This window comes from Equus asinus, chromosome 9 (genome assembly GCF_041296235.1).
Source record: "Equus asinus isolate D_3611 breed Donkey chromosome 9, EquAss-T2T_v2, whole genome shotgun sequence".
Lineage (NCBI taxonomy): Eukaryota > Metazoa > Chordata > Mammalia > Perissodactyla > Equidae > Equus > Equus asinus.
Window position 1 is genome coordinate 50117906 of NC_091798.1, and position 16537 is coordinate 50134442.

Sequence of the window (16537 nt, forward strand, 5' to 3'; positions counted from 1 at the left end):
TATTTTTTCCTAGTCATTTGCTCTTGCCATATCATTGTTGTACTTTGTCTGTCATATTAAAATAAGTCTAACCGGGCATAGCCATTAATTACTAGCTTCCAACCAGTAATCTTCATTTCTATCAGTCAGGATAGGCTAGATAATGCTGTGATTAAAAAACAACAACAAATTTTCTGTGGGAGAAAATAACAAAAATCTATTTCTTGTACATGTTCATTAAGGGCCATTTGGGAACTCTGCCCCAATGTCATCATTATCCTCATTCCAAGACCCAGACAGAGGGCCCAGCCTCTACCAAGTAAAGAGGTAGAAGGAAAAGAAAGCATGGCAAAGTATGTGCTGGCTCTTAAGGCCTCTACCAGTTGGCTTGAATTGCACGGGACAAAGCAAATCTCATGGCCAAATCTGAATTTAATAGGCTGAGAAGCATAACCTTCCCTAGGAAGGAACAGGAGACACTGTCAAACAGTGACACAGTCTACCACTACATTTAGCTAGAGTTTTGCCTTTTATCCAGTGACTCCCTATAGATTATACCTCCAAGATAATTTTTCTTTGGCATACACTGTCCCCTATCTTAGCATCCTTGGGTTTCATCCTACACCAACACTGTCCCCCACCCAGTCCTTGGTCCATTTCCACCGGATCTTGGTTGATCTGCTTAAACCTCCTTGCCTCCCCATCTTCCCCTTGTTTCTAGTCTCATCTTGGATTTCGATGCCTGGGTTCACTTGGTTTCTTTAGCCTCTGATCTATTGAAGCCTCTTTTGGATTGTATCTTGTCTCCTAGCTCAGCACAGTAGGACAGTTTGTTTAGCATGTTGCCCTTCCAATGTAGTTTCAGAACTCTTTGGATCTTTCATAATGGCAAAGTCACAGTCTGACATTGCCAGATCCACTCCCACACCCTGGCTCCAACCTTAATGGGTCAGGTATCACACGCCGTACCTCACAAGGGCCATACCATCCCAGGTTACATAATATTTTATTCCAGTTTTATAGCTATGTAAACAAAGTTTGGGGAGGTGAAGTGATTTGCCCAGGAACACAAGGATCACATTTAAAATATCCATCTCTCCCTCTTCCATAGGGCCTAAGATAAATAGACACAGTAGTGTCTCAAAATAACTCAAAGTTTGATAGGGGCCTCTGGAAAAACAATGACATTAATTTCTTAGTGGGCATGGAAGGTGGATGCAAACACTGTAAGAGACTGCATCAAGTCTGGAGTTTGATCATTGCCCCTGCGGTCTGCAGAAATATCTTGTTCCCGTAGACGGAGAGAAAGAGCATGGCCTGGGTGAGTCTGAGAGGTGGATGGGAGGCAGTGAGCTGAACATTCACAGTAAGGCAACTAACCTTGGGTTTCTTGGTTTCATAGGTTTGTTTCTTGGTTTCGTGGGTTTGAGATCCTTAGAGAAAAGTTATCGAAGTGCCCCTTTTTCATAATTCTGACCTACTTGCAATGTTTCAAAAATAACTTTTTTGTTAATCAGAGATTATTTTTATTTGTCTTCCTTGTTCTCCTGTGCAATCTTTTATTGTTTCACTGTGTTTTTCTAATTGGATGGAGCCTCTAAAATCCTTCTTATAAGCACCCTGACCTTGGCCAACCCTTCTCCTAGATGCATGTAGAATCAGAATTTCAAAAGAGCAGCAACATTTCGAAAAAAGTAGAAGTTAATTTAGACTACTGCAGACTCTACAAGGCGTAAACATCGTTTAGTGGGTTTCCTTCTTCACTGTCCTCTGAAGAGAACATAAGCCTGACGCCTTCCTGAGAGCAGAGACAAAAAGCTCCTCAGAGAACCCAAAAAACAAAAAAAAGATTCTTGATAGGGACTGTGCGGATTTCACCTTCACCATTCACCTTCCTGTGTGGATTTAAGAGTTTTCAAGTTAACATGGGTCTTGAAGTGGCCACTGTGTGGCAAGACCACTAACCCAACTAGTAGGCGGCTGAGTTCCCTTGGTCCTTTGTTATCTGCCCCCACCTTTTACATTGAGACAGTTGAATTTGCTCTTGAGTTAAAATATTGCATTATAGGTAGCTCCAAATTGAGCATAGCACTGGGTCAGTGGTTGACTGGGGGAATAAATTGTCTAATTTATAAGTCCACAAAAATTATTACAACTTGATTTAAAGAAGAAATTTCCATCAATATTTTTCATGTTCATGCTGTATGTTATAAAATCATTTCTCAAAACTGTACTCTAATTAGCTTGGAACCAAAAGAGAACTCCACGCTCCATGTCAGTGATGTTTTACTGTATGATGTATCAATAAATAAGGCAATCAATGTTTTACTGAGCTCCTTCATTTCAGGGAGAACAATTTTGAGTCTCAGGCTCATACTATAACTAGAATGCAAACAAGCTGCAGTTTGGAGGAAATCTTATACAATTTGGGACATAATTCATTCAGAGCAGTATAATCTACTACTAAGAAAATCTAGTAGATTTATCTACTAAGAACAGAGCATTGAGAGTTATCTGAAGACTCCTGGGCCCTCTTGATTGTGAATTGTGGGAGGCAAAGTATTGCAAGGACCCCAGAGATTTGCATTCTTTCAATGGTTGTGGGACAAATTTATCTAAGCAAGCTAGCTCTTGGGTCCCACTTTCCCCAGCTATTAAGTCAAGGAGGTTATAACTAGACCCCAAATTCTATGATTCTACATCTATCATATGTTCACAAGAAGAAAATCACCACCTTCTTCCCATGCTTTGATGAGCTTACCTGGAGGATGAGAGAGATTTCTCGAGTTTTCTTGGAAGTTTTTCAGAAAAATATTTTGCAATAGTGCCTTATAGACTGCTTCTCTCAAAAATAGAAGGAATAGGGTAACTCTGCATTATTGTTTGCCTCAAGTTTTTGCCCACAGAGTCAGAAGTTGGCTGTTGAAATCTGAGGAAGGAAGGCTTTGAAGCATGTTGAGAAATGGTGAGGCATCTTTTCCTCTTGCAGGAGCTTCTCCCCAGGTGTAGCATATGTGCCTGGCACTCTCAGGCTGGCAGAAGAGTGAATCAGGCCTGTTGGGGATGAAGCACAATAACAACTTCCATACACATCCTACCTTTAAAATGGAAAATATCTAATATCCAGAAGTATTTTCTACAATCCATTTGAGTATTAAAATAATTCAATGTTGCCTGCAAGCCAATCACAGGGAATTATGCTGTGATTCTAAAATACATGAGCTTTCTTCTTACTGATAAATGATGGAAAAGAAAAATTCAATTTTACAAGCATGTTTTCATAAATACAAAGCAAATTAATTCAAATCCATCATGACTTGAGTAATTGGTTCAATTCAAATTTAGTGGCTGGTAATAGCACTGGCTATGTTCCCTTCAAAGGTTACTGTTTATAAAATGGAAATAAATTTGATGGATTTCAAGCAGAAGCATATTTTGTGAAACCTAAACAACCATTTCAGAGAGTAATTAGAAATCATGGGGCTTTCGTTAGTGCTTCCAATGGAAAGTTTCCTGTAACGCTTTACTAGGTGAATTTTTGTCATTAGGATTTCCCTATAAAACAATTGACTAAGTACTTTTATTCAGACGTCTTTACTATGTTGGAATCTAGTCATATTCAACCATAGCACAATTTCAAAGCTATTTCTATTGTTAGTAATTGTCATTTGAGTTGGCTTCTCCAGTTCACTCACTCATCTCTTAATCCATAAGCCACTTATCCACTGTAGTCCATTCCTCAATCGGCTTGACCCTGTCCCAAAATGAGCCTCCATGGAATACACAATCAGCAAAACCTTAATAAAAATAATTCATAGACAAAATTTCACCTAAAAATTAAGCTAATATATCATAAACATAGAAAAAAATGAGATCTAATGGAAGGCCAGGAGTTCATAGTTACCATCAACATAAGACGTAAAGCAATTCAAATAATTGCATTGTTCTGTCTCAACTTCTCTGCGCCTGTATTCTTGCATATGTAAAATAGGGATGATAAATAAATGACAAGTAATAGGATATATTGGAGTATATGAAGAAGCCATTTGGTGTAAAACTAATTTGGCCTGACCTTGTTTTCCCAAAAAGGACTGACATGACCATTGAACATGTTTTGTATATCTGCTTTAAGTATTTGCTATGTGTCAAAGACAAGAACAACGCCCTTAAAGAAAAAGATGTAACTTCCCCCACATTGGCATTTTCTTAAGGATAAGCATTTCTCCCTAGGCGAGAAATTGATTACTGGCCTATTGTGGTCACACTGTGACCACTCAGCTTGAGACTGAGACCACAGACCTGCTACCTGCTCTGTTCATCAATTGCTATGTGAAACACTGTGCCAGCAAAGCAACCTCATGACTATCGTAAAAGGGACATTCCAATCGCATGTGATACATGTTCTTTGATGGCATATAACCACTCTGTATACCGCCACTTCTTTGGAGTGCTCCACTCCTTTGTGAAAGGACTCTCCTGGGCTATATGGTCCTCAGACCCGGCTCATAATAAAAATCACCCCAATTTCGATTTATAGATTGGTTATGGATTATTTGTGCCGAAAGGGATAATCATAGTACTTACCTATCTCTTAGGGCTGCTGTAAGGATTAAGTGAATCGTATTTATATAAAAAAGCTTAAAATAGTTCCTGGCAAATGGATGTATATACTATTATATAAGCATACACTATTATATAACCATAAATACTACTTTTCTTTTTCTTCTGATTTCACAAAGGATAATAGCACATCTTCCCATGATAAAGTACATTCTAATTTTTCATTTCAGCACAAATCCAGCAAATTCAAATGCAAGTATAATTATAAAACCTATGCCTATGCTCAAACTGGAATGGAACGCTAAAGAAATATTGAGCTCTATTCTGGATCACTAACGTAAATGTTATAGTTGTTTTTTATTGAATTTTCACTATGTGCCAAACACCTCTAAGACGCTTCACATGTAATAATTTATTCCATCCTCACAAATTAGGTATTCTTATCCTAATTTTGCTGCTGAATCACAGACTGGTTACATGATTTGCCCAACACCACACAGGTAGAGAGTGATAAATGAGGGATTCAGGTGGAGGCAGCTACTCTACAGACTACTTGATTAACCTCTATACTATTTCTTGATACGGATGGAAAATTCCTCATTTCAATTCCTGAGTTAACAGCTACTACTGTGAAGTGATGGGCAAGTCAGTATTAAACTATTGCCATCTGTAACCCACCAGACTTGCCCAAGTTTAGATTCTTTACAAGGGGCACAATTTTGTTTAATGAATAAACTGTTACATAATATATGTCCGATCTCCCTAATTATACTTTAACTTCCATGAGGAGCCTTATAACCACCCAAAAGTCCAGTATAGATTAGGGCATGCAGAAGGCCCTCCATAGACATTTGGACTTACATGATACCTTTCCGTCTGATTGTAAGCATCACAGAATTCAGTTTGAATGAGGTGATTTTTCCACTTCTGATTTAGGAGTGGTTTTCCCTGCCAGTACTTCCTCCCTATGCCATACAATTGGTCAAATCTGCACTGAGTTAACCAGAGGACCCCACTAGGATGGCTGTGTGTTCATTCTTCTGAGAGCCATCTTCCTCCATTCTGCTTTTAAAAGAAAGTTATCACTCAGTCCTTGATGTAAATATGGGACCGTCCAGACAATGCTGGCTTAAGAGCTGAAGTTGTCAGATGAAGGGGTTCAAGACCATTCAAGGAGCCCTGGCTTGGGTAACACAGATCAGTTATATCATGCGTCTCAGGGCAATTTCCCTGCAGGAATACAGTGCTGCTAAATTAATATATTTAAACTATATCCCACAGAGACAGCTACATCTAGACATGTAGTTTGCATTATATTCTACAACAGGGAGGTAGCAGTGGTGTAATAGAAGGAGCCCAAGATTTCCACTCAGTGGTACAAATTTTAATTCTGCCACTTCTCAAACTCTATAAATTTGAGCAATTCACTAATCTTTCTGAGCTGCAGTTTTCTCAGATGTAAAATGAGGATAGGTTTGCTGACCCTCCCCATATGCTATACATGAGTATGTTCTTGCTTTTTGTTTAATTCCAGGGAAGACTTTAAGAGCTGAGTATGCCTTTTAAAAGACATGTTGTATAAAGAGATAATCAAGAATCAGGATCATCATTCTTGAAAGCTAGTTCTTTCTTCCCTCTCTCCTCAATTTTTCCCTTTCTTTGAGACATTAACCAGTAGCCAGGACTCTCAGAAACTTTAGAGGGGTGGAGCATTGAAAATGCCCCTCAAAGAACCGGTACCCAGCTAAATGATGATCAGGACCTATTAAATGAAAACAACGTGCGATGGGATTAAGCATTATAAACCTCCTCAACCTCAAAGATAGGGCATGGTTTAACCTAAATGCCTTAGCAGGTAGAAGGAAGAGACTGAGAATTTACAAGTCAGCTATGTGGAGGAATCTTGGGGAAGCATATCCTTTCTCTCCACATTCTGTCATGTGTGGAACCCTAGGCCCCAACTTTTCCTGGGCTGCAGAACTGCCAAGGCCCTTCTAGGGACAGTGGAAAATTCTTCTCCAGTTCTGTTAGCAATGTACATTTATTTATTGAAATTTAGGAGAAGGCTTCAGCCATGAAGCATTTTTTTCCTCTTCTACGGATCCAGTTTTGTTTTTAAGCCTCATTCGCAGTAGGAAGAGCCATTTCCTTCTGACTCACCGTAATTGTGGAGTCCCCTCATCTTGCTTCAGTTGTGATGCTTAGATACTACTGATGGAAAAAAATTCCCCAAATATGAGATGTCTTCAAAATGTTAAGCACTAATAATTGATTGTGGAAAATGTAACTACCCCAAGCAGTTGCTCACGTCTCCCTCAGGGCAGCACTTTCCTTCTGTCTGCATTTTAGAACTTACTATTTTATATTCTAATTCAGGATCAGCAAACTTCCCTTTAAGGGCCAGGTAGAAGTAAATGTTCTCAGTTTTGCAGGCCAGGTGGTCTTGTTATCTACTACTTAACTCTGCAGCAGCATGAAAGCAGACATAGATAATGCATAAATAAGCGAAGATGCCTGTATTCCTACTGAGCTTTATTTATGGACACTGAAACTTGAATTTCATGTAATTTTCATGTGTCATGAAATATTATTTTTCATTTGATTTTCCCCCCAATCATTTAAAAATGTAAAACCATCCACATCTCATAGGCCATACAAAAACAGGTGGTTGGCTAAATATGACTCACAGGCCACAGGCCCCCTACCCCTGTTTTAATCCATCTATAAACCCTTTGAGAGCAACGACCATATTTTCCTCATCTAAATGAATAATTATAGATGCTTCTAACACCAGCAATGAATATCAATGCTGAAGATCACAGGAATTTGCAAATCAGTACAAGGAAGGAAGAATGGGAAAATAAATAACTGAAATGTCACATCCTTAAGAGTTACTGAAATTGGAGTGTACTATCTGTGGAAACATTTCTTGATAAGCTATTTGGAAACATTGCCTTTATTTTTTACTTTTAGAATTCGGGTCACAGTTGAACATGGATTGCTCAGCAGTGCTTCAAGAGGCTGCTGAGGCTTTGCTGTGATTAGCATCAGGACTGAGAAGATGGGATATGAGCCATGACTGTTAATGGAAGTAACGGCTTTGACCCGTTATCATCCTGCCTGGCAGACAGAGAAAACAAATCCAAATAGAAAGAAAGAGATCCCAAGCTTGTTCATGTGTTTTCTTGCTAGCTTTTGTGTTGAAGATCATTTTCAGAATAATTCAAATAAGGCTACATCTTTCTGAACTCAGGAAAAGCCTTGAGACGAAGAGATTTATTCAGAGTTACATGGTGCTCATGGGTTTTAATTGGGCATCTTTAACCACACTGAACTCTGCTGATAACTTGTGGTGTGAATTTATCTGGTGCCTGGGGAAGAAATGGGCTCGGTGCCAGTTCAGAAAGTTTCCTATTTATTACTGTCCTGATCACCATGGACACATTCTTTCCAAATAAATAGCAAGCTCCCTGGGAGAGCTAATGTACGCATAAGAATAAGTCATTTTACTTTCAGATCTACATACTTTAAAAAAATTACACTACTGTAGCGAGAAATTATTAATACAACTGAATGCCTATCTACAAGTCTCAGGGTCTCAAAACTTGGGCAATGCCAAAGAGATAGAAACTCTAGACTATTTTCATTCCAGTTGGAAAAATCTTAGCATTATCATGTTGGAATAAACTTTGGATGTCGTGTAGTGCTCCTCAATATTTATCAGGACTATGCTTAGGTCATTCACACAGAAGAAAACCCCAAATATCCTCCATATACGCTAGATCTCCTGTCCCAATATTTATGGTCCTCCCACATCAGATATTATCCGTGTGTCTAATTTGCATCCTGGGAAACAGTTCATCAGCTAGTTCCATTTTTCTGGAAACTAACTGCTGATTATGCCAGTCCACAGTACCAAAAGCCAAGGAAAGAACTTTGAAAATTTTGATGATTTATAAAAATTGTGTAAGGTTTTCTTCTCCTTGTGCATTGGTCATTAACAAAAGCATGGGGAAGTGTGCTATAGGAAAGGCAAGATATGAAGATGACTCGTAAAAAGCCAATCAAAAAGCTTAGCCCTGGGACACCTTTCTAGTCTAGAAACCGAATTGAAGTAAAAAATAAATTTAGTATGTTTGATGTCATTCAGGAGCAATCAGTTTTGTGCCTGTAGCTTTTTGTTTGGCACAATATAAGCTCATTTTCCACCATCTCACAACGTGAGCTCTTCTTTCACCTTTTTTAAACCAAGTGCTTCTATCTCTTGTCTTCAAACAAACAGCTCCTCCAACAGCACGCATACCCTAAAGCCTTGTCCACTACCTCTGAAAAACTGTCGGGGTCTCTCCCCAAATCTACCTGCTCTAAATATGTATTCATGATTCCTAGTTTACTTACTAGAGTTAAGTAGATGTCTACTAGAGTAGAGAGACTATATCCCTTTTAATGACATAGCATGAATACTTATTTAATCAATGGAACTGTTAAATGCTTAAGATGTCTATCCATATGAAAGTTTTATGTCTTAGATTGAAATTTAAGGTAGTGCAGAGACTGACGTTAATGTATTTTGTGTCCCAGAGTTGTCCCTAGACATTGTCTTCAGGGCTGACATTTTGTATTGCCAGTTCCTGTGCTGACTTCCAGAGGAGCCTTCTATATTTCCCTACATTGAAGCTCACCAACTCTATTCTCCATCAGGACTCTGCTTTCAGCTAGCTGTCAGTTAAGATGGAGCTGTGATAAGTACAATGATGTTAATGGATATTAATGACTTACATATATCACTTTCTCTGGAATATAGCACTTTAATCAGGATTATATTGAAAAGAATCAGAATGTCAGGACTGAATCTATGTCAGAGCTGAAATTGCAGGCCAAAGAGGAGATATTTTTCAACCTGAGAGCTTTCTCAAGGCTCTCATATATAAGGAGATAAGTACCTCACTTCCTACCGAAGCTAGCCTAAATAGTCCAGCCCAGAGAAGTACTTAATACACAATCTTGATAGAAATGACTATACACATAGATTGTAAAGGAAGAGTATTCATGGAAAATAGTATACATGGCAAAATTTTTAAGATTAGAATTGTAAAAAGCCTCTTAACATAGTTATAAATACTAGGAAATCTCTATAATGAATTTATTTAAATAATACTATGTTCGAACTTTAGCATATTGGACAAATGCTTGAACTATACATGGACTTATGAGCATAATTAGCCAATTCATGAATTTCAACCAATTTATACTTCTACTATCAAAACTTAATTTTAAAAATTTTTCTTGTATAAGTGGCTCAACGTTAATTAGGCCATTAGGTGCAATGCGAAAGGGAAAAGTGTTTCATTTCAGGTAGTTCATATTTCAACCAGGCTTAGCTAATATGTTTCTGCATGTGGTCTCTCATAAAGGCAGAAGCAAATGTTTCTTAAATATGTGCTACGACTAAAGACAAAACAGTGGACAATGACCATATCAGGGAAAAGTAGTCAACAAATTCACAAGTCAGTGTTCAACGTATATTCCTGTGATTAAAAAGGTAAATAATTTTCAGGTTAAGCAAAACCATTTGCCTTTATTACAGTATAAATATTTAGAGTATTAATTGAACTTGAGTACTGCTATTAAATTCCTATCAACATTCAAAATTTTAATGAAGGCAGAATATTTTGCATTAAATAAACAAATGATTAGCAGTGAGAATAGACATTTAAATGGATCCTAAGTCATAAATGTGTTTAGTTTTTCCCTAGATGAAAGTAAAAACAAGAATTTCTTTTTTTGGCCATTGCATAAACACATATTTATGTAGATCTAAGCTTTAAGGAAGGATTTAGAAATGACTTTAGAAAAAGTGACAACATTGCCATAAACACATTATATAAATACATATCCAAAATATTCAAAGGGCATGGTTCCTCACATTTTTAATTATATTCACTGACTTTCTGATAGAGAAACTGTTTCTACTGAAATTCACTGTTTATTGCTTACAATGTCTCATTTATTTTCACAGATTCATTTAGAAGGCAATTATTTTAGTAATCATTTTACAGATGAAGGTACTAAAACTGGAAGGGCATCTAAGTCTCTCTCTCCAGGTAAGGAGGCCAAATGATTTGCAGAGCAAAGAAGAAAATCGGAGCCTTCTGCATGATAACGCAATGTTGAAATCTGCCAAGAAACATTACTCTGTGCCTAGTCCTTAAGATACTTGTATCCGTTCAGGCCTGTTTACTATTAGTGGATGCACGTGAGGATCAACAATACACACATGGAGGTCTAAGAGGAAACAAGAGTCCACGCTTTACCACGGCCACCTTCAGTTCCAGATCCCTTACAGACCATGGGGGCAGCGGGCCTGGTGGGCCAGAGATCAGAACTAACAATTGGCTATGGCCCCCAGATCCCTTCCAGGTCCCTGGGATACAGAAAATGACAGGATACGGGCATCCTTTATCCAGGCTTAGCTCACATTTTCCTGGAGTAAAGGGACCCAGGTTCTTTCACAGATTTCATTTCAAGTAATTCTCACAGAAGCCCTGCCAGCCAGTTTGCGCCATCACTCTAAATGTACCAACGAAGTTGGAGTGATTAGGGACACCATTAAACTCCAAAATCCACACTCTTTTAGCAATGACAAATAAACCTTTAGACTTCTGAGAGAGGAACAGAAAAAGGCCCTTTTACATAGAGTACTAATGATTCATATTTTCATGCTAGGAAGGAAAAATTGACATTTCAAAAAAGATTATGTTATTTCTGAAGGGTTTAGATTCCAACAGGAAGACAAAGGGAAATTCTCTGTCACCCCAAGGTATCCAAGCAGGCTTAACTCTCTCCATGATTTTGATCTTTAAGATGTCCCTTAAGGCAGGATAATGTTGATGTGTTCCCTTTCTCCTTCTTTGTGTGAAATCTAGCAAGGAAACCTCAAAGCTTGAGGTGGTGGAGTGTGGGATAGAGTATGTCACCTCTTAACATCAGGCATGCTGAACTGAGTTTAGAAGATGAGGCTATAGCTCCTCAGGGAATTTTCCACTGCAGCCAACTGGGTTGCACACTTGCAACGTGGTGGTGTTATTCAGGGTCTCACTGCCCTCTTTTCTCTTTGTCTCCGTTGGCACACACACACTAGAGCATAGAAAACCACAAGACACACTCATGTTTGAGCCAGGTCCCTAATCCTCAGAGGACACCAAAGGCCTGAGGAGAGGGAGTGCTGAAAGAGGCAATGGAGGGGTCGGGGAGGCGATGTCACATTCATCACAGCTTCCACCAGAAACACTTCTGGGGTGAGTGGGTGCAATTGTTCAAGTGCGAATGAGAAGTGTGGATACTATAACACTTCATTTATGGATTTCACAGCACTGCATTGGGGAAGTGAAAGGGTTACTCACAGGAGTCTCACAAAAATTTTCTTCTAAACTAACTGTATTTCAAGAACGTATTTTACCTGAATATGTTGAATAATGGTGAAAATGTTAAAACAGATAGCATTGAATGCTTTGTGTGAGTATAGGATATACATACACAAATATAATCTCATAAAATTTCAAACAGATATAGATACAAATAAAAATACAAGTTCAGGTAATAGAAATATAGTACATATATCAATATGTAAATTTATATGTATAAAATATACATGTATGTTTATAGCCTGATTAATCAAATCATCTTATGTTAAAATTGATAGGCACATCAGCCTCCCTCAAAAATCTCTTTCTCTCCAATACTAACCTGGAACTTCCCAACTAAAGGGCAGTCAGGAACTTGAAATCTCCCTAACCACCTTACATAGTCTGGTATTTTTAAGTTAAATTCACAATTTGTATTCCAAAACACCGCATTTCATCGAGTCATCCTTTAAATCCAATCCAAAGTGGCAGTACTGACAGAGTCACACATTAAGCAGGGACACCTGCTCCCTGAGTATACACACACAGACGCACACACACACACTCAACTTAGTGAGACACTCAAGTGCCTTTCCACATTGGGGGTGAGAACACCTGCCCCTCTCAGTCCTACCAGTGAACACTGCTCAACCCTGGGGGAAGGCAGAGAAGAAGGAGGTGGAGGAAGCCCTGTCTGATTATTTACCCGAGAGACTGAGAATGAATCTACAAGTAACACAGATTACCTGGAAGTACCCAGATAAAAAACTCTCTACTATTAGGCGGAACAAGAAACAGAAGCCATTCTATTCCAAGTTCAGAATTGAAAAGTAAAGAAAGTTGCATTCATTTTGCACACCTCAGGTTTATGACTATAAGTTACATGACCAACTGTGTGATTTTTAATTTCATTCACAATATAAGATTCAAAGCCAATATTCAGAAACTCTGGAAATACCAAATGGTACTCAAAATGCTGAGTTGTACATATAGTAAGAGTTTTACTGGGTAAATGCAAGGCAGACTGCATTAAAAACTCTTATGCCTTTAAAACAAAACGTCAGTATATATCTTAATTCATATGCTTGTAAAAGTTACTCTCTGATAGTATCACAATGGTCTTGTCCTCATTGTTTATTTTCAAGTACATAAAAGGATTAGAGGATATGTTTTCTAGACAAACCAAACAGATGATGCAGAATCATTCGTGACAAACGATATTTTCTTGAGGGTAAACCACAAAAGATATCAGCTAAGAAATACATCTTTTAAATCTGATGTTAGGATTTGGGACATAAAACATAAACACAGGAATTACTGTGTCATAGCGGAAAGCGCAAGTCCTCTACATAAGCAATTAATTCAGATAAAATGAAACAAATATTTCTGATCTCCCAGTCACTTAAAAATAAACTCAAAATGATTTTTCCTGTAATAAAACAAAAATTAACTTTGAACTTCATTAGTAACTTTTATAAACAGAAGTCAAGAAAATCATTTCATTTCAATAATTCCTATTAGTTATCGTGTCATCAGTCAAATCTCAATACAAAAATTCAGGAGGGAAGACTTTAATAAATTGAATAGATCAACTTTGACAGCAATGTTCAAGTTGTCTGAGGGACAGCATGGATCAAGATCAACTAAGAAGAGAACATAGCCGCCAGCATAGGTGCGGAGGCATGTTCCACTTACTGAGAGTCATTGTCACTGGTGGGGCCATGACATGTCCTCCTAATGTGCTGAGGCAGAAAGAAGATACAATTTCTCATCTGTGAGATTCTCAAAGACTAATAGTCTTTGAGACTAGATTCTCTGAGAATCTTTGAGAATTCTTTGAGTCTTCGAGAATAAGATTACCAATTCCCTAATACTGGTATCATTCTAAATACTTATTCTATACAACTGACCATAAACTGAGTAGTAGTAATTTATACAAAACAAAATATACTAAAACAATCCAATAACTGCATATTTCTTTTATGAAATCACTAAAATTCTAAATTCTTAAGTTTTATAAATGTAGGGCCATGCTTTTGGAGTAGCTCATGTGAGAAATGATTCAACCAGGCATTCTCTAGGAATTGAACGGAGAATCTAAATAGACAGCCTCAGTTGCCCCACTGTAAAAACACTGTTCTATGCTCTTCAACAGTTCTCCACATAAAGAACAGTTTTCCTTGAAGGAAAACTGAGCTACAGACCTTGTCCTATATTATAAGAATCCTGTTCTTGCCCACGGCTCCATCAGCAAAGGGGTTCCAAGCCTTCCAGATTTTCTACTGAGAGTGCCTCTGATTCAATCTCTGCTTCCAGGATGCACAATTATTGCGACCTCTTAAAAAAGTGGCAACCAACACATTACCAAAAGGATACCCAACTCTCACTAACAGACAATAGAATAAAGTCTGAATGATTGGATGCAAAAGAGATTTATTTCTTATTCAGGCAGAATTGTGTTTTCTTCATCTTTATGAGAACCACAAGGCTCTTACCAAGATTTAGATTAAAAGAGACACCAGTCTTTAGTGTAACTATACTTTTTTGTTTGGTTAGTTTACCCTGCTTTATCATTTACATTTATTTTTACTAAGCTAACATTGGTTTACAACATTATTTAAGTTTCACATGTACAACATTATAATTTGACTTCTGTATACACTACAGCATGCTCACCACCAAAATCTAGTTTCCATCCATCACAATACAATTGATCCCCTTTATCCATTTTGCCCTTCCCTTCTCCCCTTTCCCCTTTGGTAACCACCAATCTGTTCTCTGTATCTATGTGTTTGTTTTTGTTTTGTTTTGTTTTGTTTGTTCATTTAATTTGGTTTTTTAAAAATATTCCACGAGTGAAATCATATAGTATTTGTCTTTCTCCGTCTGACTTATTTCACTCAGCAGAATACACTCAAGATCCATCCACGTTGTCACAGTTGGCAAGATTTTACCTTTTTTATGGCTAAGTAGTATTCCATTGTGTGTGTGTGTGTGTGTGTGTGTGTGTGTGTTTGTGTATGTGTATACATATATATACCACATATTCGTTATTCATTCATCTGTCAATGGGCACTTAGGTTGTTTCTATATCTTGGCTATTGTAAAAAATGCTGCAATGAACATTTGTTGTTGTTAGTGCTGTCCAGTTGATTCTGATTCCTAGCAACCCTGTGTACAGTAAGGTGGCAAACTGCCTGGTCTTTTTTGCACCACCTTGCCATCTTCCAGTGCTGTATTAGACAATGCGCCACTGCTATTCATAGAGTTCTCATGGCCAGTTTTTCAGGACTGGGTGGCCAGGTCCTTCTTCCTGGTGTGTCTTAGTCTGGAAGCTCCGCTGAAACCTGTCACCATGGGTGACCCTGCTGGTGTTTGAAATACCAGTGGCACAGCTTTCAGCATCACAGCAACACACAGCCACCACAGTAGGACAACCAACAGATAGGTGGCATGGTTCCCTGACAGAGAAGTGAAATCAGGCAGTGGCAGTGAGAGCACTGACTCGTAACCACTAGACTAGCAGGGCTGGCTGCAATGAACACAGGGGTGCACGTATCTTTTCAAATTAGTGTTTTCATATTCTTCAGATAAATACCCAGAAGTGGAATAGCTGGATCATATGGTATTTTCATTTTTAGTTTTTTTGAGGAATCTCCATATTGTTATCAATAGTGGCTGCACTAATTTATATTCCTACCAGCAGTATATGAGTGTTCCCTTTTCTCCACATCCTCCTCAATACTTGTTATTTCTTGTATTTTTGATAATAGCCATTCTAATGGGTGTGAGATGATATCTCATTGTGGTTTTGATTTGCATTTCACTAATAACTAGTGATGTTGAGCATATTTTCATCTGCCTGTTGGCTATGTGTATGTCTCCTTCGGAAAAATGTCTATTCAGATCCTCTGCTTAGTTTTTAATTGGATTGTTTGGGGTTTTTTTGTTACTGTTGTTGAGTTGTATGAGTTCTTTATATATTTTAGATATTAACCCCTTATCAGATACATGTTTGCAAATATCTTCTCCCATTTGGTAAGTCGCCTTTTTGTTTTGATGATGTTTTCCTTTGCTGTGCATAAGCTTTTTAGTTTGGTGTAGTTTCATTTGTTTACTTTTTGGTTTGTTTCCTTTGCATGAGGAGACATATCCAAAAAGATTCTACTAAGACCAACGTCAAAGAGCATACTGCCTATGTTTTCTTCTAGGAGTTTTTAGTTTCAGGTCTTACATTCAAGTCTTTAATCCACTTTGAGTTAATTTTTGTTTATGGTAAAAGATAGTGGTCCAGTTTGTATTCTTTTGCATGTCGCTGTCCAGTTTTCCCAATACCATTTATTGAAGAGACCTTCCTTTCTCCAGTATATGTTCTTGGCTCCTTTGTCATAAATTAGTTGCCCATAAACATGTGGGTTTATTTCTGGGCTCTCAATTCTGTTCCACTGGTCCATGTGTCTGTTTTTATGCCAATATCATGCTGTTGTGATTACTATAGCTTTGTAGTATAATTTCAAATCAGGGAGTGTGATTCCTCTTGGTTTGTTCTTTTTTCTCAGGATTCTTTTGGTTATTCGGGGCGTTTTGTGGTTCCA